We start from the raw sequence: 16,142 nt of genomic DNA on the forward strand, positions 1-16,142 counted from the left end.
CTCGTACATCCCACTGCATTACATGGTACTGTTCTGTGCTCTCGTACATACCACTGCATTACATGGTACTGTTCTGTGCTCTCGCACATACCGCTGCATTACACAGTACTGTTCTGTGCTCTCGTACATCCCACTGCATTACATGGTACTGTTCTGTGCTCTCGTACATACCATTGCATTATATGGTACTGTTCTGTGCTCTCGTACATCCCACTGCATTACACTATACTGTGCTGTGCTCTCGTACATCCCACTGCATTACATGGTACTGTTCTGTGCCCTCGCACATACCATTGCATTATATGGTACTGTTCTGTGCTCTCGTACATACCATTGCATTATATGGTACTGTTCTGTGCTCTCGTACATACCGCTGCATTACACAGTACTGTTCTGTGCTCTCGTACATCCCACTGCATTACATGGTACTGTTCTGTGCTCTCGTACATCCCACTGCATTACATGGTACTGTTCTGTGCCCTCGCACATACCATTGCATTATATGGTACTGTTCTGTGCTCTCGTACATACCATTGCATTATATGGTACTGTTCTGTGCTCTTGTACATACCACTGCATTACATGGTACTGTTCTGTGCTCTCGTACATCCCACTGCATTACATGGTACTGTTCTGTGCTCTCGTACATCCCACTGCATTACATGGTACTGTTCTGTGCTCTCGTACATACCATTGCATTATATGGTACTGTTCTGTGCTCTCGTACATCCCACTGCATTACACGATACTGTGCTGTGCTCTCGTACATCCCACTGCATTACATGGTACTGTTCTGTGCTCTCGTACATACCACTGCATTATATGGTACTGTTCTGTGCTCTCGTACATCCCACTGCATTACACAGTACTGTTCTGTGCTCTCGTACATCCCACTGCATTACATGGTACTGTTCTGTGCTCTCGTACATACCACTGCATTACATGGTACTGTTCTGTGCTCTCGTACATCCCACTGCATTACATGGTACTGTTCTGTGCTCTCGTACATCCCACTGCATTACATGGTACTGTTCTGTGCTCTCGTACATACCATTGCATTATATGGTACTGTTCTGTGCTCTCGTACATCCCACTGCATTACACGATACTGTGCTGTGCTCTCGTACATCCCACTGCATTACATGGTACTGTTCTGTGCCCTCGCACATACCATTGCATTATATGGTACTGTTCTGTGCTCTCGTACATACCATTGCATTATATGGTACTGTTCTGTGCTCTCGTACATCCCACTGCATTACACAGTACTGTTCTGTGCTCTCGTACATCCCACTGCATTACATGGTACTGTTCTGTGCTCTCGTACATACCACTGCATTATATGGTACTGTTCTGTGCTCTCGTACATCCCACTGCATTACACAGTACTGTTCTGTGCTCTCGTACATCCCACTGCATTATATGGTACTGTTCTGTGCTCTCGTACATCCCACTGCATTACACGATACTGTGCTGTGCTCTCGTACATCCCACTGCATTACATGGTACTGTTCTGTGCCCTCGCACATACCATTGCATTATATGGTACTGTTCTGTGCTCTCGTACATACCATTGCATTATATGGTACTGTTCTGTGCTCTCGTACATACCGCTGCATTACACAGTACTGTTCTGTGCTCTCGTACATCCCACTGCATTACATGGTACTGTTCTGTGCTCTCGTACATACCACTGCATTACATGGTACTGTTCTGTGCTCTCGTGCATACCATTGATTTATATGGTACTGTTCTGTGCTCTCGTACATACCGCTGCATTACACAGTACTGTTCTGTGATCTCGTACATCCCACTGCATTACATGGTACTGTTCTGTGCTCTCGTACATACCACTGCATTATATGGTACTGTTCTGTGCACTTGTACATCCCACTGCATTACATGGTACTGTTCTGTGCTCTTGTACATCCCACTGCATTACACGATACTGTGCTGTGCTCTCGTACATCCCACTGCATTACACGATACTGTGCTGTGCTCTCGTACATACCACTGCATTATATGGTACTGTTCTGTGGTCTCGTACATAGCACAGGATTACATGGTACTGTTCTGTGAACTCGTAAATTCCACTGCATTACTCGGTATTGTACTGTGCTCTCGTAAATATTACATGGTACTGTTCTGTGCTCTCGTACATCCCACTACATTACACGATACTGTGTTCCCTTATTCAGTGTATTCAGCACGCTCATGCTATGGCTGTAACATGTGCCTGTAGCTGCAGACGGAGTGGGAACAGTCATTCTCTTTCCTTATTTAGAGACTGAAACTGGATCTTGCACAATGGCCTCATATGGCAGCATGCTTGTTTGGCGTTTCTCCATATTAGTATATACAGCTGCACAGGCTTTGACACTGCTGCTGGGGATTGTTAAACTCTTGAGTCCTGAAACTCTGATTATTCCGGCCTGGGAGATCCCCAGCATCAGCCCTGTGTAGTACCAGTACATTGTGAGCACACACTGAAGAGTTACCACAATATAATACATCTGTCCATTGTAAAGTATCTTGCATATGGAATATAAGAATAGATATAGAACATTTGGTGGTACTGGATTCCAAGCTTTCTCTGGCCAGTCCTCTTATCTCCTCTAATTACACTACTGCCTACTAATCAGCACCATCCTTTATGACCCCTACCAGTGCAATTTCCTGGATCAAATAATAGTTTAGAGACCGTAGACTACATTGATCAAGCTTACGGACTGCTCGTCACAAAACACCTTGTTTCTGCTTTACCCCTTCTATAATGCTCCATTTAGCTTAATTTATGAATTGTCTCACAATAACTGGGTGTACCTTGGTTATTTACCCTGCAACAACTGACGAAAACGGTCTCCAGTGATTACCTGGTACAACTCTGCGCCAATGTAGGGCTTATCTTGCAGCCCTATCTGCTCTATTACCCTGGTTCTGTTTCATAGGTAAGGATTCACACCTAGGCAAATATTCTTAATAAACCAAACCTCTATATTATTTCTAAAACCACCATAAATTTGCTACACAATTTAGCAATTATACAGCAGAACCATACTGTGTAAAATGGCACATATACAACACATACCACACCAATAAGAGCCAACCCTGGGTTTTAATTGATAGTGATTACTATCCAGGTCATGGTTTGTTCTGCTCCGATCCTGCCTTGCTGAGGTCCAGCCCAGTTGTCACCCTGCTTTTAGTGGGCACACAACAACACAAACAGTTCATTCTTTGGATGCTGGAGTTCAACAGTAACAAGTCTTCCTTCTTTCTCAGTAGACAGTCCAGCAGGAATCATAAACCCTGGCCCATATAGTCCTAGGTTCCCACCTGGATCTCTGTGGGAATCGAATGAGCTAGGCCCTGGTGGAGATTATTGGTTGTTCTGTGTTTGGGGGACTTGCAAGGGGGGCAGGGTCTTTGCTCACATCCCTTTCGAGGTTCACTAAAGCGATAGGGGAAACTTAACTATGGGGCTAAACGGAGACAGTTGACAGAGGTTTACTGTTCAGTGGGGAGGGCTTGAGTGCCTTTTAAATCTAATGTTGAAAAATCAGGGTATGGTACTTGGATCCCGGGTTTGGCTTCCAATAGTGGTCGTCCAGCTATCCTGGATGGCACTTCCACGGGTGGTACCTTATTTGCCTCCTTCATGCTGAGAATTTAGATGGGTATGGAAAAATAGGTAATAATATATCCATTTCAGATGACGGAACCCAGAGTGATTTAGAATTTCCAGACATTTGGGGCAGGGCTGGCGGATTCCAGCAAGCCCGGGGGGGGGGGGGGGGGGACATTTCCATTTGTTATAAGTCCCCTATCTAAATAGAGTGGGTAACGGAAAAAGCATAACATTGGCACTCAGTGATTTGGTGTTTTCTTTTTGACACTATACAGTATACTTGTATCCCCAAGACTCTTTTTGGCTTTCAGCATCGATACCATCTTCGAATGGCAAATAATAGCGTTCATGGTACCGCAGCTACGTTCTGCTAAACATTTTGAGAAAGTGCATAGCTGCAAATGTGCACAGTAAATTTAGGGTGTACAGTAAACAGAAAGGACCAGAAATGCCACAGGGCTTCATACCTACACTGAAATGTAGTTGCTGGTTGACAGACTTAATTAATAGTACAAGTGCTGTAGCCCATAGCAGCCAGTCCGGTATTCGCTTTCCTTAGACAGACTCTACTACACTAATAAAAGCGATCATCTAATTGGCTAACCTGGGTTTCAGTACATTTTCAGATGTTGCAGGCATCCGTTGTGTGGAGTAGGCTATTCATGAGAATGCAGCTGCTTACTGGGGTCCGTGGATATAAGCTCTGAAGCTTCATTCTTGCAAATACTGAATTTTTGAGGCATTTGAGTACTAATATGAATATTGGTCTCATGAGGCAAGAATTTCATCAGCAGGTCACTTGTGAAGTGATAGGCTGCTTCCTTATGAGTTTTGGTTTCTGCTCCATTGATACGTGCATTGAAATGAGTCAGTCCTAGTCAACTCGAGGTGCAATGTTTTCTTATTAGACTATTTCTGAACATTTATACAGAGGAGCAAAACATAAATAGGTATTTTCACTATCGTAGCATTTGTCTGGGGATTGTTATAATGATCTCTCTCCAAGTGTGCAGCACTGAGATCAAAGACAACTCTATAATATAATTGTTTTCTCAAAAATTGAAGGTGTGTGTGTGTGTGTGTGTATGTGTATGTATATGTATATGTATATGTATATGTATATATATATATATATATATATATATATATATATATATATATATATATATATATATATATATATATAAAAGTCTTGATAGAATACTGAAACATTGATATGCTTCATTGAGTTTCACCCTCACACAGAAGTAATAACGTTGTGAATTACTCCTTTTCTTCTGTCTTGCTGATGCTTATCATACTGGCAGAGTGATACATGAATGTGACAGCAGAAGCTATGTGGTATATTATTCTGCATAGAGAGCTGTATTTCTCACCATGTTTGGATATTGTGGAGTGCATCTGTTGCCAACAACTGCCAACGTAAAGTGTATCAGAAGAACTTTAAGTCGTAGTCTTTGGTCGCAGCTTTATTCCAAGGCACAGCTCGCAGAGCATTTCATGTAGTGAGAACACAGCTTTGCTGTTCCTCAGATTCAAATGAAATATGTTTATAATCACATGTTACTTTAGCTGTATGTGTGTGTGTATGTATATATATATATATATATCTCTATAATATAAATGTCTAGTGGTGTGTGTTAGTCTGTCTGTGTGTGTGGAAAATATAAAACCAAGCTGCAGCGCCACCTGCTGGGCGGAGTTATACACTGACCTACTAAATTCTTAGTGTGTGTGGAAAAAAGAATTCAGAAAGGGCTGAAATTTGGTATACTAAGATGTTTTTAATTTGTTAATTGTTAAAAGTGTTTATAAAGATTTAAAAAAAAAATATATATATATATATATATATATATATATATATATATATATATATTTCTTGAAGGAGAAGTGACAGTTGGGAGTGGTTGGTGGTTGCCGGGGGTGACAGTGGGGAGTGGCTGGTGGTTGAGGCCTGGGCTATGGCGCACACACACACACACACACACACACACACACATTGTGCATTCCTATGCAAAGGCCATTTTCTTTACCTCAGTAAGGCCTTTGTCATTGTCTACCATTGCCTCCTTTCTGCATTAAAATCTATTAGTCTAGATTCTACCTCCATACTTTGGTTCCACAACTACGTTTTCTATTAGGGAGCAACTGGTCAAGACCACAGCTTAATTTTTTTCCCCCCAAATCTGTTACGCTCAGGTGTTCAACAGGGGCTGCTCTTATTTGCCATTTATATCAACAAAATAGACTTTGGGGATCAATTTGGAAAAAAAAATAAAAAAATTAAACAATCATCTGTTGCACAACTGTGGGGATTTCCAAGTTGACTTTAAAGCTAGATCTTTAGTAAAATAAAAGTTGCTGCTTAATGCCAAAAGACAGACAATGCTATTTTCACGTATTAAGCATGTCTACCCTTCTAGTACAAGCTCCGCAGTTTGTACAGAATTTAAAAGCGTGAGGTGTGGCCTGACCAGACTGCTCTGAAAACCATGTGAAGGGTTTATTTAATAAAAAAAAATGAGACAGAGACATGGTAAATGTATCGATTGGTGGTTAGTCATCATTATTTAAATCTGTTTTCTAAAAGCCAAAGCCCACTGCGTAACTTTCCCTAGTTGATTAATATTGGATATAATCCATATCCAATGTGCTTCTTTATACCTAAGTTAATTGTTTTTTTTTTTATTAAAGTGCTTTGCATTTCATCACTAGTCTACCCTTCTCTATGCAGCATTGTATTGTTTTTATATCAGACCATAGGTTTAATTTCCCTATAACAGGGTTTCCCAAACCTGGTCTTCAGACCCCTAACAGTGAAGGTTTTCATGCAAAGCAGATCTTTTGACAGTCCAAGGATCCAACCTTATCCCACTCTCCTTCCACATTCTCCCTGTATCTTAGCCTCATTCACCAATTTCTCGTATGCCTTCTGTTCCTTCCCTCTTGCTATTAGCATAGTTCCTGATCCACCCCCGTTGCCCACCTCTCTTGACATGTTTCTCCAGTCATTCACTAGGGAAATCACACTGTTCGTGTCTTTGTAGTATCCATGCTCTATAAATTCAAGTATGTTGTTGCGTATGGTATTCACTTTTAGTGACGGACCACTTTTTATGCATATCCAACCAGCTGTCTTTTATCTGTAGCTAGATGTCTTTTTATATATCTTGTTTATTGCAGTCCTATCTGTACTATTGTCCACCTATTGTCTGTATATTAATGAATTGTGGTTTGTTCTTTAGACTTGCGTAATGTACTCCTAGCGTTGTCCCAATTGGACAATAGCAAAAGCTGTTCATTTACATAGTGCACTTTGGGGGCACGTCTAGCGGGTTAGAAGCTGTCCCTAAACCCCCCTTCAGGGCAGACTTGTCTGAAGCTCGGAATATTGGGCAGCAAGTAAAGAATATGATTGTACTGTATATGACTTTACCTGACTGTGGTTCTGTTACTTCTGCTCTCCTAGCTACACTACTGTGTGTGACCAGCTTATAAACAAATTACCCACTGCTATATTCTCTTACACAGTAAGTAATTTCCTGTGCGATGCCCCTTTAAGCATAAATAGAATTATACACAATGCTTCTGTAGAGCCTTTGATGATTGAATTAAAGGCTAAGAAATTAGCATTACTTTAAACTCATCACAAAGTTGCAATGTTTCATTTATGTGCATCCTATTCTGGTTACTTTTCAGGAATTACAATGAGGCAGTGATAGATTGGTGGAGGAAGAGAGTTGAACACATCAAATAGGCAGAGGTTGGAGAGGAAGCTGTGGCTGTAAAAAGCTGGTTATACAATTGAGAGAAGAGATTTCACCTGATCATGCCCTGAGTTATATAAGACAGGATTATTGCGCACTGCGGTCATCTCAAAGCTGACCTTTATTCTAGAGGGAGGGGGAGGGGAAGCACAGCATCGAGCTCACTGCATATGAATCAAGCTTTTGGGCATTTGTTGCAGATTTATTTTTCAGTGATTGTTCAGCAGCAAAACATTTCTTCTTGACGAAGAAGGTTCCTACATATTTCTCATGTTTGCGTATAGCCATGTTAGATATCTGCAATAATTCTTACGCTGCTGATCTGATATCACACATCTACCAGTGGTGGCGAAACAACAGTGACAGCATAAGAACACTAATATATACTTATATGCACAAAGTTATTGTGGTTTTTATACGCAAGAGTAGACAAACGGAATGATTGTTGTTTGCACCATTGACACAATTATAATTAGTATATATATATATATATATATATATATATATATATATATATATATATATATATATATATATAAATAAAATAAAAGATACATGCATTCACACTGGGGAAAAAGGTATAGTGGTGTAGAGATAGAGCACTTTGTGTTCGATACTTGTACAGTGACAGAAACCTGTTAAGAATTTGCAAGAAGCCTCCTTTAGGACTCATATGGGAGGTATTCAATTAGGTCCGGTGATCTCGGTTACGCGACGGCTGCGCATTATATAAAGTAATACGGTACCACAACGACGCAGATTTTCCTTTGCAACCTTCTGGTGGGCAAAGGGATATCTGCGTTATTGCGGTAACGCGTAGTACGTTCGCCCGGCAGTTCCGGAGCGTATCCGCTATCTCCGGACCTAATTTCATATGCACTATAGCAGTGGTTCCCAAACTGTGCACCGCGGCTCCCCTGGGGTGCCGCGGCGATCTCGCAGGGATGCCGCGGCCAGGGCCGGTGATAAGTAAGGTGGGGGGACTACTTGGTAACTATTTTGGCTTGGGGGTGCCTTGAAAAAATTATGGAGTTTGGGATCCACTGCCCTATAGTGTTATCCCAGTTCCTGAGACTCTTAAGCTGCCACACTATACAACCCTGTCCTCTTTTTCTGTACTATACAGGACCACTAAGGCCCGAAACAGACATTTTCAGATATGAACCAAAAATATAAAATGCATTCACAAACTAAGACTTGGCACCTTGTACCAAGAGTCTCTCTCTTGTTACTGTAGAGCATCAATTTAGACCAGTCCGGTGTTTTGCTACCAAATGCCGCATTGCTGCCACTGAACAAGGTAGTTGTATAAGTTAATTTCATATGATTGGTGCCTATGGGCTAGAAAAAGAAAGCAAATGCCCTATTTGTTAAATATGACTTCACATTATAAATGAATATGGCATTATGGCTAATGTTGACATAAGCCTTTTTTTTTTTTTTTTTCTAATGCTTCTAGTCTGTTCCTGCCCTACCTTCGCTGTTCTGTGAAATCCTTCGGTGATGTAATTAATGATCCTTACAGTGATGGATTTAGTACAAGGGTTGAGCTGAGAGGACTTTGACCAGACACTGGTACCTTTGGGTGTGTTGGATTCTATTGTAAGACAGTGAAGCATTTTGTACGCGGTGCTATAAAGAACGTATACCGCTCCAGTATTGACCTACGCAAAGCCATGACAAAGCCAATAACGTTCTGGAACATATAGTGGAACAGTGTTTATTTTCAAAAGAATACTTTATTTCCAGAGCTGTTATTACAAAGTAAAACCGTTGCATTCCCAGTTATATGACTTGTCCAGCCCGCAGATTAATTCAATTTATTGGCTTGCACGTGCCCTACTGCAACTTTTACTTAATGCATCTCTTTATCTTCCTGGTTTCATTCTTCTGTGCTTTTCAATCATGTTTGTATATCATCAGAAAGATCTGTTTATTTTGTTGCTCTGTGACACTGCAAAGCTGTGTTTTGCTCTCGGCATTGAATTCAGTTGCTTCCAGGGAGAAGATTTTGTGTCATATCCCAGGGAAACATAAGTAACTTCCTGATATGAATACAAGACTAAAAAGCACCTAAGAGAGCCATAAGGTAAATAAAATGTATATGGTCGTGTTGCGGGAGGGCAGACACAGGGAGAAAATTAAAGCCATTAAAGGTAGAAAATCCATGTAAAGCTGAGCTAGGTAGCCAGTGCCTCCTCAACGGTTGTAGAACTACAAGCCTCAGCTTGCCCTGGAAATCTTCACATTTGTTTGTGACTGACACAAAGTGCTGTTTTATATAAAGGTGCAACTTCCTGTAAATGAGGTTTACTCATTTCTTCCTTCAGTCGTATCCGATTCATAACATGATTTGCAGACATCGTTACTCATTTCTTGCCTGTGGTATGTCTGCAGACAAAACATTTAAACCTATCAACTGGTTTACAGAACACAGGTTGATCTGTTTAGCAGCAACTTTGCAGCAGATAGGTTGGAAACATTCATTAGACTAGGAACTGCTGAGGCACTGAGTCGTGACACATTAATGGGCTGCATTGTGGTGAATATTTTAGGCGGCTCAGTGGTTAGCACTTCTGCCTTACAGCACTGGGGTCATGAGTTCAATTCCAGCCCATGGCCTTATCTGGTGCTCCAGTTTCCTCACATACTACAAAAACATACTGGTAGGGTTAATTGGCTGCTAACAAATTGACGTGTGTGTGTGTATTAGGGGATTTAGACTGTAAGCCCCAATGGGGCAGGGACTGATGTGAGTGAGTTCTCTGAACAGCGCTGCGGAATTAGTGGCACTTTATAAATAAATGATGATGATGAATATTGGCCCACAGAATTACTTCCTCCACTGTGTGTAGACAACACTCTTAGGAAGAGATTCAATTTTGCGCGAGGTGTCTCAGAATCATCCGTAGAGACACTTTGCGCCAATATTATGACTGGAATCTCCGCTCATTTGAGCAGAGATTCCTTCCGTAATTGCAGCCAGACATCGTGGCGACTAAATCTCTCCCTTAGTCTTGAATAAGTGTATAAAATATACAAGAAATACCCTAGATTGTATGTATGAAAAAAGTCTCCAACCTCTCTAAAAGCATCCCATTAAATCCAATCTACAGTATATTGTTCAGGGTAAATGGTACCTATACAGCTAAAAAAAAATCAATTACCCAGTTTTTCATTTTCACAAATCCATTTAAATGCATAAAATATTCAGTTAATGAGAAAACAGATAACATGTAGCCACAGGATTCCTTTATGCGTTTAGTGGCTATCATTACATGGAACAATGAAATAAAATGCGTTGTTCTCTTCTCATTTCATGACACAATGTCTCCCCTCTATCAGATACTTTCCTGACCTAATTGCAGAAAGCAGCATTTTCCCTGAACTAGGAGATAGGGCTATTTATACACAGTAAGCATGTGATTGCAATTAAGTCATCAGTGATTTAACTATTAGTAGCATTGATTGCATAAACTGCATCAGCATTGCCCTAGAATTAATCCTGCCTTTTACCTTCAGTATCACAGTGCGGGATATTTACCTGTTAAGTGATATTTAAATTGGATAATAGTCTGTTATTGCTATAGAGATCTTGCTTTATGCATTCAGATCATGAATATGTTTTATACATAAGGCATTTAGCTTGGATGGACAATGCCTACGCATTGTAACTCCATGGTTGCTCCGGAACAGATAGGTAAGTTCCAAAGTTTGTTATATAGGTGAGTCCGAAGTGTATAACAATTATAGGACCCCTCCCTTCATCAATTTCAGATTTTTGATTGCTTTCCTAAATACTGATCTGTTTAGCTTAATTTGTGTTTTCATCATCATTATCACCATTTATTTATATATTGCCACTGATTCCGCAGCGCTGTACAGAGAACTCATTCACATCAGTCCCTGCCCCATTGGAGCTTACAGTCTAAATCCCCTAACATACACACACACACAGACAGAGAGGGACTAGGGTCAATTTTTGATAGCAGCCAATTCACCTACCAGTATGTTTGTTTTTTTTGTAGTGTGGGAGGAAACTGGAGCACCCAGAGAAAACCCACGCAAACACGGGGAGAACGTACAAACGCCACACAGATAAGGCCATGGTCAGGAATTGAACTTATGACCCCAGCGCTGTGAGGCAGAAGTGCTAACCACTTAGCCACCGTGCTGCCCCCATAAGTTTAAATGTTTTCATTTCATTGGTGGGAATGCACAACGCAAATCTGCATTTCCTTACAAAATGCCCCTGATAGTGCAGGTGACTTCCCGTTAAATGTATGGGCAAAGGCCCATCTACACCACTTGTTTCTGCTGAAATGGGAACATCTCCTTAAATACTTCTTCTTCACCTCATTATCTCATTTAAATAAAATTATCTTCCAAAATGAACTGATTTTGCATGCAGGTTGCTCAATATTTTCCACAGCTCAAAAAAAACAGGCACATGTGGCATTTGCATTACAGGACCTGCCATTTTTTTAGATTTATTCAGTTTCTAAAAAAAAAAAAAGTAAGAGTGGAGGTGTTACCCATAGCAACCAATCAGATTCTAGCTATCACTTATCTAGTACATTCTAGAATATGATAGCTATAATCTGATTGGTTGCTATAGGCGACATCTCCACCTTTCCTTTTTAGAATGTTTGACACTTACAGATGGGCCTACTTTAAATATTGGATGATTGTGAAGACCGTATGTAACTAACCAGGCTGCAGATATTACCTGGGAATGTTTTCTATAGCAATATGGATCTATGTTTTGTTTGTATAGAAGTACATATATCTGTCCACCCTTCCACAGATTAAGCCAGTGTTTGTTGTAGTAAGCAGGTATTTTATTGAGACGTTACCTTTCCTTGTCATTGTAAAACAAGTGACCTTTGTCTCCGCCGGAACTGCCGATCGTGTCACAAGGTGATATGACCGAGGCACATAACTTTAATTTCAAGACTACAAACAAGAAATCAACCTTTAGATTCAATCTCTCTGTTTGGCTTCTGTTACCTGATAATCTGTGAGACTCCTTTGGAGGCTATTTCATGTTGTCCCTCACTGGTTTACAGGCTCCAGTCCTCTAAATCCAGGGGGTAAATGTATCAAGCTGAGAGTTTTCCGGTGGGTTTGAAAAACCAATCAGATTCTAGCTATCATTTATTTAGTACATTCTACAAAATGATAGCTAGAATCTGATTGGTTGCTATAGGCAGCATCTCTACTTTTCAAAACCCGCCAGAAAACTCTCAGCTTGATACATTTACCCCCAGATCTGTTTCTATTGTTGGCTATTAGAAGCTTTAATATTTTGTCCTTTTTTCGATGAAGTATTTGCTTTCTAACTACTTGCTCCATCTCTAATTCAATGTGGGAATATGAAATATAATTATATCTAAAGCCCTTTTTCTTAACCCTTTTTTTCCAAGTGAGTTCCCTGGTAATATTTATCATGGTACTAATTTTCAAAAAATAGTAGATCAAATGAAGGTAGGTTAATTGGCTTCTGACAAAATGACGCTAGAGCGGTGGGTGGAGCTACCATTGGAGCATCGGGGCTCATGGAGATAATGGGGTCCCGCTTTCCTGCATCGGGGCCCGTAGCTCGTCTCTGTGCTAGAGTGTGTGTTTGTGTGGTAGGAAATTTAGACTGTAAGATCCAATGGGGCAGAATTGACGTCATTGACGAACATTCTTTGTAAAGCGCCGCGTAATATGTAATACACTTCCAATCTCTCTCCTTTCTTCACCACATCAGTGTAGCGATATAAGTGGCCGGGCTTACCAGGCACAATGACCTACCGCACCCTGTGCACACATCACTTATCTCTGCTGTAATTGACATAGAGATGTTAATGTTTAACATTTGTTTTTTTTATATATATATATTACCCTGGTTTCTTATCAATAGCCGTGTTTATTATAACCCTTTATTTCATGACCCTGTCACCAAGTCTGTAATCGCCTGTTTTTACCAGTTCTGTGCTGCAAAAATTGTCATTGAAATGGTTTTCAAGAGCAGAGCGGAACCAAAGTGTGTTGTTCACACCACAACTGCTTTATTGTAAGATAGAAGCAAAGGTGGATCATGTTAGTCGGCAATAATTCTCTTCCAAAACAGCAGTTACTAAGGTGTCCTCATTCTAAGAAGCATGCACGGGGTTATTCACACTGTCCTCAGGATTGCATTTGTGTGGTTTGATGTATTAGAGCCTCTTTTCCAATGAAGCTCTGTAGGAGCTTCCTGAGGTAACCAGTGCCTAGGGGTATAGCTGTCAGGTGTTATAACTGCTTCCTGTCCACAATCCTCTGGGAGAGCACATACCACCCTGTGCTGATGTGCGATTCTAGTCTTTATTCCGGATTTAGTTCCTGATTGGTTTAATGTTCTGGCTGTATCAAAAGAGAGGTGTACAGCCGCACAGGCTAATGGTATATGTAGCTTAGGAAAATAAACCCTGTAGTAAGACCCCTTGTTAATATAGGGTCAGAGGTTGTTCAGATTTTGAGAGGGGTGACAACTTGTTGGTAAGTGGGATCAAAAACAGAAATGTACTTTAAATGCTGAAATAAAAGTAGAGATGTTCACTGACCCTCGTGTTTTGGTTTTGGATCTGGATTAACCTCGTGCTTCGGTTTTGGTTTTGGATCCCGATTTTTTTTTTTTTTTTTTTTTTTTTTTTTTTTTTCTTTTTTCTTCTAAAATCCTTATTTTGTTTTGCTAAAATCACATAAATTGGATCTTTTTTTTTTTTTATCCCTTCATTATTATTGACCTCAATAACATTAATTCCCAATCATTTCCAGTACATTTTTGTCAAGTGACAAGAACACTGCTACACATGTTTCTGTGTGAGCAATGGCACTGGATCTCCGGGAGGGAAGTACTTATGGAATCCAAAACCCACCAGATCCGATGATGCAAGAATGACATTTTGCCTCGGTTCAGATCCGATGACGCGCGAAAGTAACGAGCCAGTTTGCGAACCTACTCGGATCCCCTAAGTTTGGTTTTCAGAAAACCGAGCCTGAGCATCTCTACATAAAAGTTATAAATGACTTCATATTGCACACTGCACCTGACACAGCTGTCTTTTGATGTTCTGGCTGTAATGTCAGCGTAATTACTTACTACACATTTGGCTGAAGACCTGGTCCCTGGCCGAACATGCCAGCTATACACTATCTTTACATATTTTCAGCTTCCACACCAGTTCAGTGGTAGATTATGTGCATGATCTAAAACTCTTCATAAATAGTATAAAAAAAAAAAATGTCCAAAATTTTTATTTGATAGAAGAAACGCTTGGCCTTAGTGGAAGTGTAACATGGGTGCAGAGGGGTGTGGGCTACCTTGGGCTGGGACACTGGGCTACCTGCAATTTGTTTTCCTTTAAAATGTTCTTAATAGGCTGTTGAGCAGATCCTCCCCCCACTGGGCTAGCCAGCCAGCCCCTGATGGGTCCAGTCACTGGGACCACTGCACTCCGGTAAAATAAAAATGATGGGTAGACATCTTTAATTCAGTAACCAGCCAGCCATGAGGTGATCTTGATTCAGCAATGTACACCCGGACATATAGGTGTTTCTGGTTAATGGGAGGTCCCCTCTGGTATAGCTGTGTGGCAATGACGGACCACTCCCGAATTTCCGGACAGACACTGGAAATAGCGCAGCCCGGGGAATGGCTAGGCCGCATCCTCCCATGAATATTGGTGCAGCCTACAAAATGGATGTAGGCAATGGTGTCACTGTAATCCACTCAGTAGAATTGGCTAAAAAAGGGTGTATACACACACACACACACACACACATTCCCTATACCAGTTTATAAGAGCCTTTCGTTTATAAATAGGGTTTATTGTGCACTCAAGTTGTCGGTCTTGATGAAAATGTGGTCAAAGATTTATAGCCACTACATTCCTGCCTGTGTCTGCATTTTTGATCAAGAACATATAGGGCTAGATTTACTAAGCTGCGGGTTTGAAAAAGTGGGGATGTTGCCTATAGCAACCAATCAGATTCTACCTTTCATTTATTTAGTACCTTCTACAAAATGACAGCTAGAATCTGATTGGTTGCTATAGGCAACATCCCCACTTTGTCAAACCCGCAGCTTAGTAAATATACCCCATAGTGCTTTCGGCATATGTAGCTACCTGTGAAGGTAATAAATTATACATCAATGCATATATAAATGAAGGACATGCAGACTTAAGAAAATCACTCAGAATAAGTCACAACAAACATGAATAACAGGAAATGTGCCTTGTCTTCTGATCAATGTATAAGGTCAATGTATATTCAATTAGCTGTAATAAACTAGTTTGCTCCTGTAATTTCTTCCTAACAACATATCCTATTAGTTTCTCAGTGATCCATGGCATGCTTGCTGGCCTCCAGCATCTAATGCATTTCACCAGAGCCATGATCGGCGGTGCGGAAAGCCACAGTGCCTCATTGATGAGGGGATCTGGAGGATATTGTTGTGTTTTTGTAACGGTTTCTGTGGTGACGGAGAAAGCCAAAGGCGGAATTTTGTTTTTCTCTAAAATAGGCTGTTGTTTTGTTTTGTGTATGCGAGACAACCCTTCTTTAGTGAATAGACTTGCACAGCATTTTTAAAAAGGTTTTTGACGAAAAATGTAAATGTTTATCCCTGGTGCAATAGAGAACTTAGTAGATTTTAAACAACTACGTTTCTGAGGTAAAATGTGGTCATATTTGCCAAATGTACCTATCATGCGTCA

This window comes from Mixophyes fleayi, chromosome 12 (assembly GCF_038048845.1).
Source record: "Mixophyes fleayi isolate aMixFle1 chromosome 12, aMixFle1.hap1, whole genome shotgun sequence".
NCBI classification, from domain to species: domain Eukaryota; kingdom Metazoa; phylum Chordata; class Amphibia; order Anura; family Limnodynastidae; genus Mixophyes; species Mixophyes fleayi.